At 48.3% G+C, this 21,901-nt stretch overlaps 1 protein-coding gene across 3 annotated transcripts in view; it reads left to right on the top strand.

Moving 5' to 3' along the window:
• The window catches only part of BBS2 (Bardet-Biedl syndrome 2), a 147,735-nt gene that overhangs the window by 19,031 nt on the left and 106,803 nt on the right, over positions 1 to 21,901 (top strand). The window contains exon 1 of one of the 3 annotated variants that reach the window (XM_068101816.2): positions 8,482 to 8,555. The exons of 1 other annotated variant lie outside the window; for it this stretch is intronic. The gene's annotated coding sequence lies outside the window, so the exon portion shown is untranslated. Of the gene's footprint in view, positions 1 to 8,481; positions 8,556 to 21,901 lie in introns of those variants that run through there. One more of the 3 variants, XM_068101814.2, reaches the window with a different exon arrangement.

Below are 21,901 nucleotides of genomic sequence, written 5' to 3'. Positions count from 1 at the left end.
GGTGAGTGAGGAGGAGTCTCTGATGGTGTGAGGTAGCGAGTTCCAGAGGGGGGGAGCAGCGATGGAGAAGGCCCTGTCCCCCCAGGATCTAAATTTGGTCCGGATGGGGGGGGGGTCAGGAGGTTGGTACCAGCAGAGCGGAGGTTGCGGGTGGGAGTGTGTCTGGAGAGGAGGTCAGCCAGGTAGGATGGGGCCAGGTTATGGAGGGCTTTGTAGGTCAAGAGGAGGATTTTGTACTGGATTCTCTGGGAGATGGGGAGCCAGTGAAGCTTGTAAAGGACGGGGGTGATGTGGTCACGGGTCCGGGAATGGGTGAGTAGACGGGCAGCGGAGTTCTGAATGTATTGGAGTTTATTGGTGATTGTTGAGGGTGAACCATAAAGGAGGCTATTGCAGTAGTCCAGACGGGAAGTGATGAAGGCGTGGATGAGGGTTTCTGCAGCCACGGAGGAGAGGGATGGACGGAGACGGGCGATGTTTTTCAGGTGAAAGAAGGCTGTCTTTGTGATCTGTTTAGTGTATTTGTCGAAGGAGAGGGTTTGGTCAAAGATGATGCCAAGATTCCGGATGTGAGGGGAGGTGGATACTGGGAAACCGTCGATGTTGAGGGCAAAGTTATGGGTGGACTTGGTGAGCGTTTTTGGGCCAATGATGATTATTTCAGATTTATCACAGTTAAGTTTGAGGAAGTTGATTTGAAGCCAGGATTTTATTTCAGTGATGCAGTTTGTCAGGATAGAGTGGGTGGCGGTGGAGATGGACTTGGTGGAGATGAAAAGCTGGATGTCATCGGCGAAGCAGTGGAATTGGAGACCATGACGGCGGATTAAGTGACCGAGGGGGGACAGGTAAAGGATGAAGAGGAGGGGGCCAAGAACTGAACCTTGGGGGACACCTTGGGGGAGGGGAGCAGTGGGGGATTTGCAGTTATTGATGGAGATGAACTGACGTCTGTCAGAGAGGTATGATTTAATCCAAGAGAGGGCAGTGCCGGTAATGTTAAAGGTGGCTTCAAGTCGGGTGAGGAGGATGGTGTGATCGATGGTGTCAAAGGCGGCGCTGAGGTCGAGGAGGATGACAATGTTGAGGTTGCCAGCGTCAGAGGAGAGGAGAAGGTCGTTGGTGATTTTGAGGAGAGCAGTTTCAGTACTGTGGTTGGAGCGGAATCCGGATTGGAATGTTTCATACAGGTTATTGGCAGAGAGGTGATGTTTGAGTTGAGTGGCTACAGCGCGTTCCAAAACCTTTGACAGAAAGGGTAGGTTGGAGATGGGTCTGAAGTTATTTAGGGTGTCAGGGTTTAGCCCAGGTTTTTTTAGAATGGGGGTAACAGCAGCAATTTTGAGGGATGGTGGGATGATGCCTGTAGACAGGAAGGAGTTTATTGTTGCAATGATAAGTGGAGAGAGAGCAGGAAGGGAGGCCTTGACAAAGCTGGAGGGGATGGGGTCAAGAGTGCAGGTGGCAGTTTTCATTCTGATGAGGAGTTCAGAGAGGTCAGTAGGGGAGACAGGGGATGGCAGGATAAGGGGGGGCAGGTGGTTTGAGGGGGAGCGGGTGCGGCGGTGGTCAAGCTGTTGTAGATGTTTTCAATTTTGCGTTGGAAGAATGAAAGGAAGGAGATGCAGTTGTCTATTGTGAATGACTGGGTGGTGGTGTTCAGGGGGCTGAGGAGTTTGTTTATTGTAGAGAAGAGTGCTTTTGGGTTTCCGGAGCCAGAGTGGATAATTTGAGAGTAGTGGGCGGAGCGGGCGCGGGAGAGGGCATCTTTATAGTGTTGTATGTGGTCCTTGTAGGCCTGGGAGTGAACTGTGAGACCTGTTTTATTGCGGAGTCTTTCAAGTTGGCGAGCACGAGTTTTCATCAGGCGGAGTTCAGGGGTAAACCAGGGAGCAGAATGGGTGAAAGAAACTGTTTTGGTTTTTATAGGCGCAAGTTGGTCAAGGCAGGAGGAGAGAGTGTGGTTGTAGTAGTCAGTGGGGTCAGAAAGGGTGTGGAGGTCAACGAAGGGAGAAGTGGACATTTTTTCAGAGAGGGTCGATGAGAATGAGGCAGGTGAAAGAGCGTTTAGCTTACGGAAGTTGATAGTGCGATAATGCCTTGGTGCTGGGGTGGGGATGTTGATGGTCAGAGTGATGGCTAGGTGGTCAGAGAGAGTGAGGTCGGAGCCAGAGAGATGGTGCAAAATTAGTCCAGTAGAGCAGACAAGGTCCAAAATGTGACCATGGTTATGGGTAGGAAAGTTGACATGTTGAGTGAGGTTAAAGCAGGTGAGTAAATCAGTGAAGTCAGTGGTTAGCGTGGAGTCAGTGGAGTCCATGTGGATATTGAAATCACCAAGGAGGAGGATTGAGGGGGAGAGGGAACATAGCTGGGTCAGAAAGTAGGAGAAGTCAGACAGGAATGATGGGTGTGGTTTGGGAGGGCGGTAGACAACAGCCATGACTGACTGTGTGTGACCAGAGAGTTTAAAAGCCAGGTGTTCAAATGATGGGGCAGATGAGATGGAGATGAGGTTGGTCTTGATGTCTTGTCGGTGAATAACGGCAATTCCACCACCTCGGCCCTCTGAGCGTGGTTTATTGATGGAAGAATATCCATTGGGTGTGGTGAGGTTGAGCGTGTAGTAGTCCAGTGGTTGTTGCCAGGTCTCAGTGAGACAGAGAAAGTCCAGTTTATTTTCCAGGATGTAGTCGTTCAGGATGAGGCATTTGTTGTTGAGTGACCGGGTATTGAACAGGGTGAGCTTGATGTTGTTTTGTACGGCGGGTATGAATCCAGGTGATTTGGCCAGGGTTCGCAGACAGGAGGTGCGATTTTGTGCGTTGTTGTGACCAGGTGTGTTGGGACGATGAGTGGGAGTGCGCTGAGCCGACCAGAGGATGGGGATGGAGTGACCTGATTGTAAATAAACAAACTTACGACCGGAGCCACGGTGAATGTACCTGGGTCGACGCAGGAGTCCATTCGATTTGATTGCAGAGATGCATGATGGGGTGGAGCGGGTTTTAAGCAGGAGAAGCCTTGCGGCGGAGTACCGCAGAGCCATGCCAGCAGGAGCGAAGGGACGAGCACGAGGCCAAGGGTGAGGAGGCGAAACAATCGACACAACCCACGGGAGTGGGCCCGAGGAAACAGCAAAGGAGCCGAGCAGGTGAAGCCAGGAGCAGAGCCGGGACCATGCAGAGGGCAGACAGGAGCGAAGAGACGAGCACGAGGCCAAGGTTGAGGAGGCAAAGCGGCAAATGCAGCGGCAAACGACCGCCGCCGCTAATCAAGATCACGGCGGCAAACCGCCGCCACCGCCGCTGCAAACAATGGGCGGCACAACCCACGAGAGTGAGCCCGAGGAAACAGCGAAGGAGCCGAGCAGGTGAAGCCAGGAGCAGCAGAGTAGAGCCGGGACCGTGCAGGGGAAGACTCAATGGCCAAAAATCCGCCACGACCACCAGGAAAGCAAGATACGGACAATGGTCCAGTCAGAGAAGCGGCGAGCAAGTGACGCCAGCGTCCTCTCACGACCGGGAATGGAGAAGGTGAAAGGATTTTGGAGTTTGCTGATGGAGCTGATTTGTTGATTTGTAATACTCAGTTCCAGAAAGAGGATAATAAGCTTGTTACATACACGTCAGGTGGGTCGACGACAACCGTTGACTACCTGATGGTGCATAGGCGAGATAGGGGGCACCTCCGGGACACAAAGGTGATCCCGGGGGAGGAGGCTGTTTCACAGCACCACTTGGTTGTCTGCGACATAAGGATGAAAGGTGCGAGGAGAGCTCGGCGGGTGAAGTACCAACCAAGAATGAAGGTGTGGAGGTTGAAAGAGGTGACAGTAAGGGAGGCATTAAAAGAGAGGCTGAGTAGGGTAGAGGATGATGTGGTTGAGCTTGAAAGTGGTTGGATGTCAATGAAAGCTAGTCTGTTGGGAGCCGTTGGTGAGGTATGTGGATGGACAAAAGGACCACCGAGGCACTCGGAAACATGGTGGTGGGATGATGAAGTTGGAAAGAGGCTTGACGAGAAGAGGAAGACGTTCAAGGAGTGGCAGAAGGCGAAGGGTACGGGAGCAGAAACAGCAGAGCATGAAAGTTATAAGGCAGCCAGGAAGGCTGCAAAGAAAGAGGTAGCAAAGGCGCAGGAGGCATGTAGGAAAATGTTCGGAGAACGCTTGGATTCGGAAGAGGGTCAGAAAGCAGTATTCAGGATTGCAAAGCACATAGCGAAAGAGAGGTGTGATGTGATGGGGGTGAGTTGCTTGAAGGATGAAGTAGAACAAATCGTTGTCGACCCAGATGGAATTAAAGGAAGATGGAAAAGATATATGGAAATGCTGTTGTATACAGAGAATGAATGGGATGGCAACATAGAGAGTAACCCAGTTTTAGGACCGGCAGAGAAGATAACTGAGAAGGAAGTTGAGGAAGCGATAAAAGCAATGAAGAGTGGAAAAGCGGGAGGGCCGACGGGAGTTGTGGGAGATATGTTGAAGGCAGCAGGAAGTTGGGGTGTGAAGAGAATGACAGAGATCTGTAATCTGGTGGTGAAAGAAGGCCGCATTCCAGTGGATTGGGAACTGAGTACCCTCGTCCCTCTATACAAGGGGAAAGGTGACCCTCTGGAGTGTGGCTCGTACCGAGCGATAAAGTTATTGGAGCATGGAATGAAGGTATTGGAAAGGGTGTTGGAGAGGAGGATAAGGAAGAAAGTGAAGATCGACTAAATGCAGTTTGGATTTATGCCAGGAAGAGGAACGACAGATGCGCTTTTCATTGTGAGGCAGTTGCAGGAGAAGTACATGGAGAAGAGGAAGAAGTTGTTTCTTGGGTTTGTTGATCTGGAGAAAGCATTCGATAGGGTTCCACGCAAAGTATTGACATGGGCATTGAGGAAGTTAGGAGTGGAGGAATGGTTGATCAGAGTAGTGATGGCAATGTACAAAAGAGCGCGCACAGCTGTAAGGACGAAGGACGGGAACCGTGGTGAGTTTGAGGTGAAGGTGGGAGTGCATCAGGGGTCGGAACTAAGTCCACTACTATTTGTAGCTGTGATGGAGGTGCTGGCTCAGAACGTAAACGAGGGTTTACCATGGGAGTTGTTGTATGCAGATGATCTGGTGTTGATTGTGGAAAGTATGGATGGACTGAAGGAAAAGATGAACAAGTGGAAGGAATGTATGGAGACAAAAGCTCTGAAGGTGAATATCGGAAAGACGAAGGTGATGGCAAGTGGTAAAGCATGTGGTAAGGTGGAAAGAACTGGGAAGTGGCCGTGTGCTGTGTGCAGGAAGGCTGTCGGAGTGAACTCCATTCAATGTACAATGTGCGCTGAGTGGGTTCATCAAAAATGTAGTGGTCTGAGAGGGTCATTTACCAGGGTGGCAGCTACATCCAAATGTAAGGTGTGCACAGAGGGAGATGCAGATGGCGGAAATGTTGAGTTGGATCTTGGAGACGGCGTGAAGCTGGAAGGTGTGAAAACATTTTGCTACCTCGGAGACATGCTGAATGGAGAAGGTGGATCAGACTCGGCAACGGTTGCTCGAGTGAGATGTGCATGGAAGAAGTTTCGGGAACTGAGTGGCGTGCTGATGAGGAGGAGAGTGTCGCTGAAGCTGAAGGGAAAGGTGTATGCTGCATGTGTGAGAAGTGTTATGATTTATGGGAGCGAGACATGGGTAATGAATGTAGAGCAGCAACGAAGGCTGGAAAGGGTGGAAATGCGAATGGTTCGACGGATGTGCGGAGTATTGTTGAGAGAGAGGAAGACAAATGATGAATTGCGAAAGATGATGGGAATATTGCCTGTGATTGATGCTGTGAAGAGGAACAGGTTGAGATGGTTTGGTCATGTGTTGAGGAAGGATGAAAGTGATTGGTTGAGAAGAGTGATGGAAATTGATGTAGAAGGAAGTAGAGGACGGGGAAGACCGAGAAAGACTTGGCTAAAGATGGTGGAAGGAAGAAATGCGGGCAAGGGGATTAACAAGGAGAGATGCAGAAAATAGGGCAAAATGGAGAAGATTGTCATGGGGACCGCAAGGCTAACCCCCGCTCTAGCAGGGAAAATTGCCTTTAAAATGCATGTTGTTGTTGTTGTTGTTTAGATCGAAAGGTCAAAGTTGCGTAAAATCGTCGATTTTCATTTTGCTTTTTTTTTTTTACACTTTTTAGCCGTGTCGCAAGACGCTGGTCATAGAGTGCCCTCTGCTGTTGTTGTTGTTGTTCTTCTTCTTGTTCTTCTTCTTGTTCTTGCAGAGAAGACAAAACCTCAAAGCTCCACCCATTCTGGGAACCATAGCTCCACCCATTGTGGGAGAGGCTTCATATAAACAAATATCCACCATTTTATTAACTCGCATAGCTTTGAGGCCTGTTTTGTAGGCCCGTGGTGTCTTCCTGTCTCACACAGTTTTATTTCAAATCAAATTCGATATATCATTTCATTTTTCACAGTCGCTAACATAGTTTTAGACTCGGTTGAAAAAAAACGGGAAGAAAATCCGATGAAAGTTGCCCTTTATAGAACGAAATGAATTCTCAAAGGCCTGTAACTTCAAGTCCATTGAGATTTTTTTTTTTTAATCGCGGCATGGTCAGTCATACACCGCCCGAAATAAGAGACGGGAAAATGCCGAGATATATATATTTTGTTTAAATCGCGGCATGCTCAGTCATACACCGCCCGAAATAACAGACGGGAAAATGCCGAGATATATTAAAAATTCGTCCATTTGATGACAATCGTCACGATGAAATATTTAATTTATACGTCGTCACAATAATGTGGAGAGAGGAGCATAGCTTCGTTCACGTGTCGCCACACTCGGGAAATTGCCGAGATATATATTTTTTAAATCGCGGCATGGTCAGTCATACACCGCCTGAAATAACAGACGGGAAAATGCCGAGATATATTAAAAATTCGTCGCCACACACGGGAAATTGCCGAGATATATTTTCACTTTGCACAAAAATAACATCAAGTAATCGAATCAATAGGAATGTCCTGTGCCTATAACATCGACGTTATAGGCACAGCTGCATCTAGGCATTGTGTAACATCGACGCGGCTTTTGTTTTAATTAAAACTTTTTGTACTTGTTTTAGATCGAAAGGTCAAAGTTGCATAAAATCGTCGATTTTCATTTTGCTTTTTTTTTTTACACTTTTTTTTAGATCGAAAGGTCAAAGTTGCGTAAAATCGTCGATTTTCATTTTGCATTTTTTTAGATCGAAAGGTCAAAGTTGCGTAAAATCGTCGATTTTCATTTTGCATTTTTTTTTTACACTTTTCGTTATTTTGAGCATACAGAAGAAGAAGAAGACGTCTGAATGCAAACGGACGTGGACGGGCTTTGCCTTTTCAGATGCTTTCTAGTCGATTTTTAAATTAAAATTATCAGGAAATTACAACACATTTTACTTTTTAAATAACACATTTGTTAATTGCACCATTATACAGGGAATACGTGGGTGCTGATGGGTCTTGTGTTTAAACGACTGCCAGGAGCTGAATATGGTAACAGAAAAATGCCAAACACATTTTTTATTACGTTTATACCACAAATTAACTAAAAATCCACATTGGCAAGAATTTATATGAAATTCCCACGAGATCACATTTCATGACACAACAACATTGACTATATATTGTACATTACTTTGTTGCTATCAATTATTTATAAATCGTAAATAGCGTATTATAAATTATTCATCCTACCACTTTTTCTAAGAGACTGCACATCGTGGGCGGGGAAAGGGGAGGGGGGGCGGGGCATGATAATAGGCCCCTCCACTTTTGAAAGTGGGGGAACGACACCACCCACGCCCCCCGCACCTCTTGCTTCAACGACATTGCTCTATGTATGGTATATTCATACACAATCTAATCAGACATAATACTGTATATTATTTCCTCCTTAACCTACTTACGGCATGAGGCATTTAAGGTTTCCCGCGGTCGCCAGTTTCCTTGGATGGGGTTACAAATACAATCCTGGACGCCACTCTGTCGCAGAATACCGTACGGGTACTCAACAAAGTTTCAACATATTCATGCATAATATATTAATACATAAGATATTGATACATTACATAATCATAAATAATGTATCAATACAGAATATGTCAAAGATTATTAGATCAAGTCTATTAATCGCGTTTTGTTCGGTACGTAGTCAACCCGTCAGTATAGTTCGTGGCTGAACCTTCCCCGTTTTCTTCAAATGCTGGTATTTACCAACGCATATATTTCAGGATACCATTACGACCGTTATTGATGAAATGAATGGAGACATAATAATGAGGAAAACGATTGATTAAAATAATTTTAATGTGATTTAAAAAATAAAGACTGTTGTCACAAGTGTTTTACTGAGCAATACGCACTCAAAATACCCGCTCATGATGTTATGCAACTCCATTTGCCGATTTTGTTTTGGAGTTTATAAGTTTGTGTGAGGAGAATGGGGATTAGGTAGGAAGTCACGTGTTGGACCCAGGCTGAGGCGATCTGGTAGCCATGGTAACACCGTAACGATAGCTTGGCTTCAGGTTTGCTTTTATTTTCATGCAAAACGCAATCCTTTGCATAAAAATAACTATTCCTTTATATACGTTTGATAATGTGCATTAAGTAACATGAACGACACGTTACATTTACCCCTGTGTAATAAATAATTATCAGGAAATACCTCATTATACAACGCTTTATAATTGTGATTATAATCGTGTCGTGTTATTAATAATATTTGAAATATTTCCTTAATAATTGCAGGTGGCTTAATTTCGTGCATAATTAAGGAAGGATCAGCTCGTACTGCCTTCATTGTGCTCTTATCGGTATTTCTTTAATTTTTAAGACTAATATTCAAATTGTCTGGGCTAGTAGGATAGCCTTGAGGTGGACACAATCTTGGTGTACACAGTCTGATTGTAGGTTCAGAGTACATTGTATAAATATAGTGCTGATTCTGATTGTAGGTTCAGGGTACATTGTATAAATATAGTGCTGATTCTGATTGTAGGGTCAGGGTACATTGTATAAATATAGTGCTGATTCTGATTGTAGGTTCAGGGTACATTGTATAAATATAGTGCTGATTCTGATTGTAGGGTCAGGGTACATTGTATAAATAAAGTGCTGAGTCTGATTGTAGGGTCAGGGTACATTGTATAAATAAAGTGCTGAGTCTGATTGTAGGGTCAGGGTACTGTAGCGGTTACCGCTGGATGCACACAATCGCCTTGCACCGGCCAGAACACGGCCAGACGCGCCTCTCCCGGGCATGCCCGGACTCACTGTTCCCGGGCACGCCCGAACCTCCCGGGCACGCCCGGTCTCGTCTTTCCCGGGCATGCCCGCTCTCGCCTTTCCAGGGCTCGCCCAGAGCGTCCGGGCATGCCCGCTATCGCCTTTTCAGGGCTCGCCCAGAGCGTCCGGGCATGCCCGCTATCGCCTTTCCAGGGCTCGCCCAGAGCGTCCGGGCATGCCCGCTATCGCCTTTCCAGGGCTCGCCCAGAGCGTCCGGGCATGCCCGCTCTCGCCTTTCCAGGGCTCGCCCAGAGCGTCCGGACATGCCCGCTATCGCCTTTCCAGGGCTTGCCCAGAGCGTCCGGGCATGCCCGCTATCGCCTTTTCAGGGCTCGCCCAGAGCGTCCGGGCATGCCCGCTATCGCCTTTCCAGGGCTCGCCCAGAGCGCCCGGGCACGCCCAGCCTCGACTTGCCAGGCCGCAGCCAAACACGCCCGGGCAGGTCCAGACTCGCCTTTCCAAGGCTCGCCCTTGACACCCGGGCATGCCCGGTATAGCTTTTGCCGGGCAAACTTCCCGACATAAATGTGTATATATATTGCTGCCCGATAAACGGGCTTGTCAGAATACCTGAGCTGTTTTGTTTCAATAAAGCAACTCAGACGAATTCCGTCTTTGGTCGCGTCAATTCTTTCGACTCGCGTTGGAGCGCAGTTCCTTCATTGGTGACCTACCGACATGGATACGGCAGTGACGCTTAAACTGCCTACCTTCTGGGAGGCTCACGCGGCTGTTTGGTTCGCTCAGGCGGACTCTCAGTTCGCCCTGCGAGGCATCACCGTGGACGACACCCGCTTCCACCATGTTGTGGCGGCGCTCGGTTCCGCCACCGCGGCCCGCGCCTTGAGCCTCCTCGAGCAACCGCCGGCTGCTGACAAATACGACGCGCTGAAGACACTCTTCCTCGACGCTTTCGCCCTCTCACCGGCAGCACGCGCACGGCGCCTGCTCGCTCTGCCCGAGCTCGGCGACACGCGCCCGTCAGAGCGCATGGACTATATGCTCTCGTTGCTCGGTGAGCACTCTCCGGATTTTCTGTTCCGCGAGCTGTTCCTTCGCCAGCTGCCTCACCCGGTACGCCTCGCCCTGGCTGGCACGTTGATCACGGATTCCCGCGCCCTCGCCAGGGAAGCCGATAAGATCTCCTCGGCGGGCCAGCACATCGGCGCGGTTACCTGGAGCCCGCCGCCGTCCGAGACGACGCCCGAGCGCCCTGCGCGGTTGGAGGCCGAACTGCCGGTGCAACTGGCGGCCGCCACGCTGCACCGCCCGCTTCCGACACGACGGCCGGGGCCTCCACCTGACCGTGCGTGGTGTTATTACCACGCCAGGTTCGGACACAAGGCTCGGACGTGCCGGCCCCCGTGCACTTTCGGCAGGTCGGGAAACGGCCGGGCCGGCGTTCATTCCCAGCCATGAGCACCGGCCACTCGGGCAACTTGCTGTTTATTCGGGACAAAGCGTCTGGGCGGCGTTTCCTGTGTGACACCGGCGCCCAACTGAGCGTCATACCCGCCTCCGAGCAGGACAGGCGGGACGCCGTTTGCGGCCCCTCTTTGGTCGCTGCTAATGGCTCGGACATACGCACTTTCGGCCCACGCGTCGTCACCCTCTGCTTCGGCAGCCAGCGTTTTCAATGGACTTTTGTGACCGCCTGCGTCCCCATGGCTTTGCTGGGCGCCGACTTCCTCTGCGCGCACGGGCTGCTGGTCGACGTCAAACGTCGTCGCCTTGTCAACGCCGAGACCTTCAGATCCCTGGCGTGCACGATGAGCAGCTCCGCGCCGACCGAACTGGCGTGCGCCCTCCCGGCAGCGAACGAGTTCGCTCGCCTGCTCGCGGAATTCCCGGCCCTCACGCGGCCGACGTTTTCGGCCGTCGCGGTGCGGCACGGGATCGAGCACCACATACCCACTACGGGCCCGCCGGTCTACGCCAGGGCCCGCCGCCTCGACCCGGCCAAGCTCGCCGTGGTGAAGGCCGAGTGCGACGCGTTGGAGCACCTCGGCATCGTGCGGCGCTCCGATAGTGCGTGGGCCTCGCCACTGCACATCGTGCCAAAGCCGGGGGGTGGATGGCGCCCGTGTGGCGACTACCGCCGTCTCAACGACGCTACCACCCCCGACAGGTACCCGATCCCGCATATTCAGGACTTTTCCGCCCGTTTGGCGGGACGGGTCATCTTTTCGAAAATTGACCTGATACGGGGCTACCACCAGGTACCTGTCCGGGCGGCCGACGTCCCGAAGACGGCCGTCATCACGCCGTTCGGCCTGTTCGAATTTTTGCGGATGCCGTTTGGCCTCAAGAACGCGGCCCAGGCGTTCCAGCGCTCGATGGACGGCGTGCTGCGCGACCTGCCGTTTCTTTTCGTCTATCTGGACGATATCCTTGTCGCCAGCACGTCCCGCGCCGAGCACCTCCTCCACCTCCGAACACTGTTCGGTCGCCTCAGCGAGCACGGCTTAATTGTCAACCCGGTCAAATGCCACTTCGGCGCGACGACCGTTGACTTTTTGGGCCACCGCATCACCAAGACCGGGGCCGTGCCGCTGCCGACCAAGGTCGAGGCCATCACCACGTTCCCGCGTCCCCGTTCCATCAAGGCCCTCCAAGAGTTCCTCGGCATGGTGAATTTTTATCACCGATTCGTGCCCCGCGCTGCTCAGCTCATGCGGCCCCTTTACGAGGCCCTCCGGGGCAAGCCGGCCAAGCGTGACATTGTTTGGTCCGCGGCCATGGACGCGGCCTTCGCCAGCGCCAAACGGGCCCTCGCCGACGCAACGCTGCTGGCTCACCCGGTGCTCAATGCGCCCATTGCCCTCACTACGGACGCCTCCAACTACGCGGTGGGCGCCGTCCATGAGCAGTGGGTGGACGGGGTTTGGCAGCCACTCGCTTTTTTCAGCCGGCAACTCCGGCCGAACGAGTTAAACTACAGCACGTTCGACCGCGAGCTGCTTGGGCTATTCCTGGCCGTTCGCCATTTCCGAAACCTCCTGGAGGGCCGCCCGTTCACGGCTTTCGTCGACCACAAGCCGTTGGTCTATGCAATGGCTAAGGTCACGGAGCCGTGGTCGGCCCGCCAGCAGCGCCACCTCTCCGCCGTGTCGGAGTTCACCACGGACATCCGGCACGTCGCCGGCAAAGACAACACCGTGGCCGACTGTCTTTCTCGGGCCAGCGCGAACGCGGTCCACCTCGGCGTGGACTTCGCGCTCATGGCGGCCGACCAGACCACCGACGCCTCGGTGCAGGCACTCCGTGCGGCGGACACGGGCCTCCGCCTGGCCGACATTCCCTTCGCGGGCACCGTCCTGCTCTGCGACGTCTCCCAGGGCCAGCCTCGCCCCATCGTGCCCGTTTCCTGGCAGCGCCGCATCTTCGCCTCCATCCACGGCCTTTCTCACCCGGGCCGGAAAGCTTCTCAGAAGCTGGTGTCGGCGCGTTTCGTCTGGCATGGCCTTCGACGAAACATCCGCGACTGGGCCAACGCCTGCACGGCCTGCCAGCGGGTCAAGGTCCACCGCCACACCCAGGCCCCGCTGGCACCTTTCGCCATGCCTGAACGGCGTTTCGACCACGTCCACGTGGACCTGGTGGGTCCCCTGCCCCCCTCGCGGGGGTTCACCCACCTGCTCACCATGGTGGACAGGACCACCAGGTGGCCGGAGGCCGTGCCCCTCGCCTCCACCACCACCGCCGATGTGGCGCAGGCGTTCATCGCCACCTGGGTCGCGCGCTTCGGCGCACCAGCGGACATCTCGTCCGACCGCGGCCCACAGTTCACGTCTGAGCTTTGGGGCGCGGTCGCCCGTTCGTTGGGGGTCACGCTGCACCGCACCACGGCCTACCACCCCCAAGCCAACGGGTTGTGCGAGTGGTTTCACCGCTCCATGAAGGCCGCACTCATGGCCGGCCTTCAGGACGACGGTTGGGCCGACCGGCTGCCGTGGGTCCTTTTGGGCCTTCGCACGGCCCCCAAGGAAGACCTCCAGGCGTCCGCCGCCGAGCTCATCTACGGCCAGCCGCTCCGCGTCCCGGGCGAATTCGTGCCCGACGCTACCAGTCCCTGGTCCGCCGCTCGCCAGCGCTCGGACCTCCAGGAGGCCGCCCGACGATTTGCCCCCGTGCCGACGTCCCGCCACGGTGGCCCCCAGTCCTACGTCCCCCCGGCGCTTCGCACAGCGGAGTACGTCTTTGTGCGTCATGACGCGCACCGGGGGCCACTCCGGCCGCCGTACGACGGGCCCTTCCGGGTCCTGCGACGGGGCGACAAGTCTTTCATCGTCGACTTCGGCGGCCGGCCGGACCGGATTTCTGTGGACCGCCTCAAACCGGCGCACATGGACGTCGACCGACCACCACGGTTGGCCCTTCCTCCGCGGCGAGGCCACCCCCCATCCACAGTTCCCCCCGCTCGACCACCCACCACCACGTCGGACCCCTCCCCACGACCCTCCAGGGGTCGCTTCGGCCGGGTCATCCGGACCCCCCTTAAATTGACCCTGCCGGTGCAGGTCGATTCTGGAGGGGCGTGTGTAGCGGTTACCGCTGGATGCACACAATCGCCTTGCACCGGCCAGAACACGGCCAGACGCGCCTCTCCCGGGCATGCCCGGACTCACTGTTCCCGGGCACGCCCGAACCTCCCGGGCACGCCCGGTCTCGTCTTTCCCGGGCATGCCCGCTCTCGCCTTTCCAGGGCTCGCCCAGAGCGTCCGGGCATGCCCGCTATCGCCTTTCCAGGGCTCGCCCAGAGCGTCCGGGCATGCCCGCTATCGCCTTTCCAGGGCTCTCCCAGAGCGCCCGGGCACGCCCAGCCTCGACTTGCCAGGCCGCAGCCAAACACGCCCGGGCAGGTCCAGACTCTCCTTTCCAAGGCTCGCCCTTGACACCCGGGCATGCCCGGTATAGCTTTTGCCGGGCAAACTTCCCGACATAAATGTGTATATATATTGCTGCCCGATAAACGGGCTTGTCAGAATACCTGAGCTGTTTTGTTTCAATAAAGTTTCAGAATACCTGAGCTGTTGAAATCTCCACGCATGGCTGGCGGACTTCCTCTCTAGTCGTCGTCAACGTGTGGCCCTGAATGGGTTTCTCTCATCTCCTCTTCCTGTTCAGGCTGGAGTTCCCCAAGGCAGTGTTCTGGGCCCCGTGCTTTTTCTGGTCTTCATCAATGATCTCTCTGACTCTCTCGAAAATCCTCTCTATCTCTTTGCTGATGACTCCACTCTCTGCCGCTCCATTCCTCTTCCCTCAGATCGGCAGTCTGCTGCCTCCTCACTCTCTGAAGACCTGGACAAAATCACAGACTGGTCAAACAAGTGGAACATGTCTTTCAATCCTGACAAATCTCACACTCTTACTATGTCTCTCCGAAAAGATCGACTGGACAACCCTCCCATCTACTTTCTCAACAATCCTCTCCAAGAAGTTCTGTCGCTCAGGATTTTGGGTCTCACTATCTGCCATGATCTTTCTTGGGAAAACCACATTTCCAAGCTGGCCTCCAAAGCCAGTCGCCGACTGGGCATCCTCCGTCGTGCGAAGTCCTTCCTCGGCACACCTGAGCTCCTCACCACTTACAAGGCTTTCATCCGCAGCTCAATGGAATACTGTTCTCCCCTATGGGCCGGTGCTCCTGCCTCACACCTAGCTCGGCTTCACGCTGTTGAAACCAAAGCTTTCAGAATTATTGGAATCTCCCGCGATGAAGCTATCTCTGAGGGCCTTTCACTCACTCACCGCAGGCAGGTAGGTGGTCTTTCTGTCTTCTACCGACTCCTCTCCGGCCTTGCACCCCCAGCTCTCTCTGTGCTCTGTCCCCCAAATATTCCTACAGGTTGCACAAGATCTGCCAGCAACCCTCTGATGGTTAAACTGCCGAAATCTCGGCTCTCTGCTCACCTTCACTCTTTCATTCCTCTTTTCTCCCGCCTCTGGAACAAACTCCCTCACTCCCTTCAATCCCACTCCTCCCTCCAGGTCTTTAAAACAGCTGTTCACCACCATCTCTTATCTTCCCCCATCCAAAACCTTGATCTTTTCTACCCCCGCTAATTCACCCCAGATCCACCTTGTTTGAAATTCCAACTTCTTTCCTGGAAGTCCTGGCAGTGTCCATATGTTTTATACCTCTCCCACCGCCCCCTTCCCATGCCCCCCCCCCCCCCCCCCCAAAGCCCTCGCCCTCTCTCAGATCTCTCGATGTCTCCATGTCTCTCGGTCCCTGCTCTCAAATGTTGTGTTTGTGTCCTTCCCCCTCTCTCCCCATCTTGTCTACCGCTCCCGATGTTATATGTTTTATGTGTCGGTTTGTCTTTCTGTGTGATTAATGTTCGCTCTTTCACAAGCCTCGATCTTGTATACAAAAAAAAAAAAAAAAAAAAAAAAGCAACTCGGACGAATTCCGTCTTTGGTCGCGTCACTTCTTTCGACTCGCGTTGGAGCGCAGTTCCTTCAGTACATTGTATAAATATAGTGCTGATTCTGATTAGGGGTACAGGGTACATTGTATAAATAAAGTGCTGAGTCTGATTGGAGGTTCAGGGTACATTGTATAAATAAAGTGCTGAGTCTGATTGTAGGGTCAGGGTACATTGTATAAATAAAGTGCTGAGTCTGATTGTAGGTTCAGGGTACATTGTATAAATAAAGTGCTGAGTCTGATTGTAGGTTCAGGGTACATTGTATAAATAAAGTGCTGAGTCTGATTGTAGGGTCAGGGTACATTGTATAAATAAAGTGATGAGTCTGATTGTAGGTTCAGGGTACATTGTATAAATATAGTGCTGAGTCTGATTGTAGGTTCAGGGTACATTGTATAAATATAGTAATGAGTCTAATTGCAGGTTCAGGGTACATTGTATAAATATAGTAATGAGTCTAATTGCAGGTTCAGGGTACATTGTATAAATATAGTAATGAGTCTAATTGCAGGTTCAGGGTACATTGTATAAATAAAGTGCTGAGTCTGATTGTAGGTTCAGGGTACATTGTATAAATATAGTGCTGAGTCTGATTGTAGGTTCGGGGTACATTGCATAAATATAGTGCTGATTCTGATTGTAGGTTCAGTGTACATTGTATAAGTACAGTAATGAGTCTGATTGTAGGTTCAGGGTACATTGTATAAATAAAGTGCTGAGTCTGATTGTAGGTTCAGGGTACATTGTATAAATAAAGTGCTGAGTCTGATTGTAGGTTCAGAGTACATTGTATAAATATAGTGCTGAGCCTGATTGTAAGTTCAGGGTACATTGTATAAATAAAGTGCTGAGTCTGATTGTAGTTTCATGGTACATTGTATAAATATAGTGCTGATTCTGATTGTAGGTTCAGGGTACATTGTATAAATAAAGTGCTGAGTCTGATTGTAGGCTCAGGGTACATTCTATAAATATAGTGCTGATTCTGATTGTAGGTTCAGGGTGCATTGTATAAGTACAGTAATGAGTCTGATTGTAGGTTCAGGGTACATTGTATAAGTACAGTAATGAGTCTGATTTTGGTTCAGGGTACATTGTATAAATAAAGTGCTGAGTCTGATTGTAGGTTCAGGGTACATTGTATAAGTACAGTAATGAGTCTGATTGTAGGTTCAGGGTACATTGTATAAGTACAGTAATGAGTCTGATTTTGGTTCAGGGTACATTGTATAAATAAAGTGCTGAGTCTGATTGTAGGTTCAGGGTACATTGTATAAGTACAGTAATGAGTCTGATTGTAGGTTCAGGGTACATTGTATAAGTGCAGTAATGAGTCTGATTGTAGGTTCAGGGTACATTGTATAAGTACAGTAATGAGTCTGATTTTGATTCAGGGTACATTGTATAAGTACAGTAATGAGTGTGATTGTAGGTTCAGGGTACATTGTATAAGTACAGTAATGAGTCTGATTGTAGGTTCAGTGTACATTGTATAAGTACAGTAATGAGTCTGATTTTGGTTCAGGGTACATTGTAGAAATAAAGTGCTGAGTCTGATTGTAGGTTCAGGCTACATAGTAGCTACATAGTTCAAGCTACATATAAATATAGTGCTGATTCTGATTGTAGGTTCAGGGTACATTGTATAAGTACAGTAATGAGTCTGATTGTAGGTTCAGGGTACATTGTATAAGTACAGTAATGAGTCTGATTGTAGGTTCAGGGTACATTGTATAAGTACAGTAATGAGTCTGATTTTGGTTCAGGGTACATTGTATAAATAAAGTGCTGAGTCTGATTGTAGGTTCAGGGTACATTGTATAAGTACAGTAATGAGTCTGATTGTAGGTTCAGGGTACATTGTATAAGTACAGTAATGAGTCTGATTTTGGTTCAGGGTACATTGTATAAATAAAGTGCTGAGTCTGATTGTAGGTTCAGGCTACATAGTAGCTACATAGTTCAGGCTACATATAAATATAGTGCTGATTATTATTGTAGGTTCAAGGTACATTGTATAAGTACAGTAATGGGTCTGATTGTAGGTTCAGGGTACATTGTATAAGTACAGTACTGAGTCTGATTGTAGGTTCAGGGTGCATTGTATAAGTACAGTAATGAGTCTGATTGTAGGTTCAGGGTACATTGTATAAGTACAGTAATGAGTCTGATTTTGGTTCAGGGTACATTGTATAAGTACAGTAATGAGTCTGATTGTAGGTTCAAGGTACATTGTATAAGTACAGTAATGGGTCTGATTGTAGGCTCAGGGTACATTCTATAAATATAGTGCTGATTATTATTGTAGGTTCAGTGTACATTGTATAAGTACAGTAATGAGTCTGATTGTAGGTTCAGGGTACATTGTATAAGTACAGTAATGAGTCTGATTGTAGGTTCAGGGTACATTGTATAAGTACAGTACTGAGTCTGATTGTAGGTTCAGGGTACATTGTATAAGTACAGTAATGGGTCTGATTGTAGGTTCAGGGTACATTGTATAAGTACAGTACTGAGTCTGATTGTAGGTTCAGGGTACATTGTATAAGTACAGTAATGAGTCTGATTGTAGGTTCAGGGTACATTGTATAAGTACAGTCATGAGTCTGATTGTATGTTCAGAGTACATTGTATAAATATAGTGCTGAGTCTGATTGTAGGTTCAGGGTACATTGTATAAGTACAGTAATGTGTCTGATTGTAGGTTCAGGGTACATTGTATAAATATAGTGCTGATTCTGATTGTATGTTCAGGGTACATTGCATAAGTACAGTAATGAGTCTGATTGTAGGTTAAGGGTACATTGTAAAATATAGTGCTGAGTCTGATTGTAGGTTCAGGGTACATTGTATAAGTACAGTACTGAGTCTGATTGTAGGTTCAGAGTACATTGTATAAATATAGTGCTGAGTCTGATTGTAGGTTCAGCGTACATTGTATAAGTACAGCAATGAGTCTGATTTTGATTCAGGGTACATTGTATAAGTACAGTAATGAGTGTGATTGTAGGTTCAGGGTACATTGTATAAGTACAGTAATGAGTCTGATTGTAGGTTCAGTGTACATTGTATAAGTACAGTAATGAGTCTGATTTTGGTTCAGGGTACATTGTATAAATAAAGTGCTGAGTCTGATTGTAGGTTCAGGGTACATTGTATAAGTACAGTAATGAGTCTGATTGTAGGTTCAGGGTACATTGTATAAGTACAGTAATGAGTCTGATTGTAGGTTCAGGGTACATTGTATATGTACAGTACTGAGTCTGATTGTAGGTTCAGAGTACATTGTATAAATATAGTGCTGATTCTGATTAGGGGTTCAGGGTACATTGTATAAATAAAGTGCTGAGTCTGATTGTAGGGTCAGGGTACATTGTATAAATAAAGTGCTGAGTCTGATTGTAGGTTCAGGGTACATTGTATAAATATAGTAATGAGTCTAATTGCAGGTTCAGGGTACATTGTATAAATAAAGTGCTGAGTCTGATTGTAGGTTCAGGGTACATTGTATAAATATAGTGCTGAGTCTGATTGTAGGTTCGGGGTACATTGCATAAATATAGTGCTGATTCTGATTGTAGGTTCAGGGTACATTGTATAAGTACAGTAATGAGTCTGATTGTAGGTTCAGGGTACATTGTATAAATAAAGTGCTGAGTCTGATTGTAGGTTCAGGGTACATTGTATAAATATAGTGCTGAGCCTGATTGTAAGTTCAGGGTACATTGTATAAATAAAGTGCTGAGTCTGATTGTAGTTTCATGGTACATTGTATAAATATAGTGCTGATTCTGATTGTAGGTTCAGGGTACATTGTATAAATAAAGTGCTGAGTCTGATTGTAGGTTCAGGGTACATTGTATAAATAAAGTGCTGAGTCTGATTGTAGGTTCAGGCTACATAGTAGCTACATAGGTCAGGCTACATATAAATATAGTGCTGATTATTATTGTAGGTTCAGGGTACATTGTATAAGTACAGTAATGGGTCTGATTGTAGGTTCAGGGTACATTGTATAAGTACAGTACTGAGTCTGATTGTAGGTTCAGGGTACATTGTATAAGTACAGTAATGAGTCTGATTGTAGGTTCAGGGTACATTGTATAAGTACAGTCATGAGTCTGATTGTACGTTCAGAGTACATTGTATAAATATAGTGCTGAGTCTGATTGTAGGTTCAGGGTACATTGTATCAGTACAGTAATGTGTCTGATTGTAGGTTCAGGGTACATTGTATAAATATAGTGCTGATTCTGATTGTAGGTTCAGGGTACATTGCATAAGTACAGTAATGAGTCTGATTGTAGGTTAAGGGTACATTGTAAAATATAGTGCTGAATCTGATTGTAGGTTCAGGGTACATTGTATAAGTACAGTACTGAGTCTGATTGTAGGTTCAGAGTACATTGTATAAATATAGTGCTGAGTCTGATTGTAGGTTCAGCGTACATTGTATAAGTACAGTAATGAGTCTGATTTTGATTCAGGGTACATTGTATAAGTACAGTAATGAGTGTGATTGTAGGTTCAGGGTACATTGTATAAGTACAGTAATGAGTCTGATTGTAGGTTCAGTGTACATTGTATAAGTACAGTAATGAGTCTGATTTTGGTTCAGGGTACATTGTATAAATAAAGTGCTGAGTCTGATTGTAGGTTCAGGCTACATAGTAGCTACATAGTTCAAGCTACATATAAATATAGTGCTGATTCTGATTGTAGGTTCAGGGTACATTGTATAAGTACAGTAATGAGTCTGATTGTAGGTTCAGGGTACATTGTATAAGTACAGTAATGAGTCTGATTGTAGGTTCAGGGTACATTGTATATGTACAGTACTGAGTCTGATTGTAGGTTCAGAGTACATTGTATAAATATAGTGCTGAGTCTGATTGTAGGTTCAGCGTACATTGTATAAGTACAGTAATGAGTCTGATTTTTATTCAGGGTACATTGTATAAGTACAGTAATGAGTGTGATTGTAGGTTCAGGGTACATTGTATAAGTACAGTAATGAGTCTGATTGTAGGTTCAGTGTACATTGTATAAGTACAGTAATGAGTCTGATTTTGGTTCAGGGTACATTGTATAAGTACAGTGATGAGTCTGATTGTACGTTCAGAGTACATTGTATAAATATAGTGCTGAGTTTGATTGTAGGTTCAGGGTACATTGTATAAGTACAGTCATGAGTCTGATTGTACATTCAGAGTACATTGTATAAATATAGTGCTGAGTCTGATTGTAGGTTCAGGGTACATTGTATAAATATAGTGCTCATTATGATTGTAGGTTCAGGGTACATTGCATAAGTACAGTAATGAGTCTGATTGTAGGTTCAGTGTACATTGTATAAATATAGTGCTGAGTCTGATTGTAGGTTCAGGGTACATTGTATAAGTACAGTACTGAGTCGGATTGTAGGTTCAGAGTACATTGTATAAATATAGTGCCGAGTCTGATTGTAGGTTCAGGGTACATTGCATAAGTACAGTACTGAGTCTGATTGTAGGTTCAGAGTACATTGTATAGATATAGTGCCGAGTCTGATTGTAGGTTCAGGGTACATTGTATAAGTACAGTACTGAGTCTGATTGTAGGTTCAGAGTACATTGTATAAATATAGTGCTGAGTTTGATTGTAGGTTCAGGGTACATTGTATAAGTACAGTCATGAGTCTGATTGTACATTCAGAGTACATTGTATAAATGTAGTGCTGAGTCTGATTGTAGGTTCAGGGTACATTGTATAAATATAGTGCTGATTATGATTGTAGGTTCAGGGTACATTGCATAAGTACAGTAATGAGTCTGATTGTAGGTTCAGTGTACATTGTATAAATATAGTGCTGAGTCTGATTGTAGGTTCAGGGTACATTATATAAGTACAGTACTGAGTCTGATTGTAGGTTCAGAGTACATTGTATAAATATAGTGCCGAGTCTGATTGTAGGTTCAGCGTACATTGCATAAGTACAGTGATGGGTCTGATTTTGGTTGAGAGAGAGAGAGAGAGACAGACAGACAGACAGACAGAGACAGACAGACAGAGAGAGACAGACAGACAGACATTGACTTTTGAAGCTCTTTTATTATAAAGGTAAGAAAACCACACAAGTCATGCAAATAATAAAGTCATTCCAAACATGCAGC

The sequence above is a fragment of the Myxine glutinosa genome, chromosome 9 (genome assembly GCF_964187855.1).
Source record: "Myxine glutinosa chromosome 9, kmMyxGlut1.1, whole genome shotgun sequence".
NCBI lineage: Eukaryota > Metazoa > Chordata > Myxini > Myxiniformes > Myxinidae > Myxine > Myxine glutinosa.
This window is presented reverse-complemented; position numbering and strand designations above follow the sequence as displayed.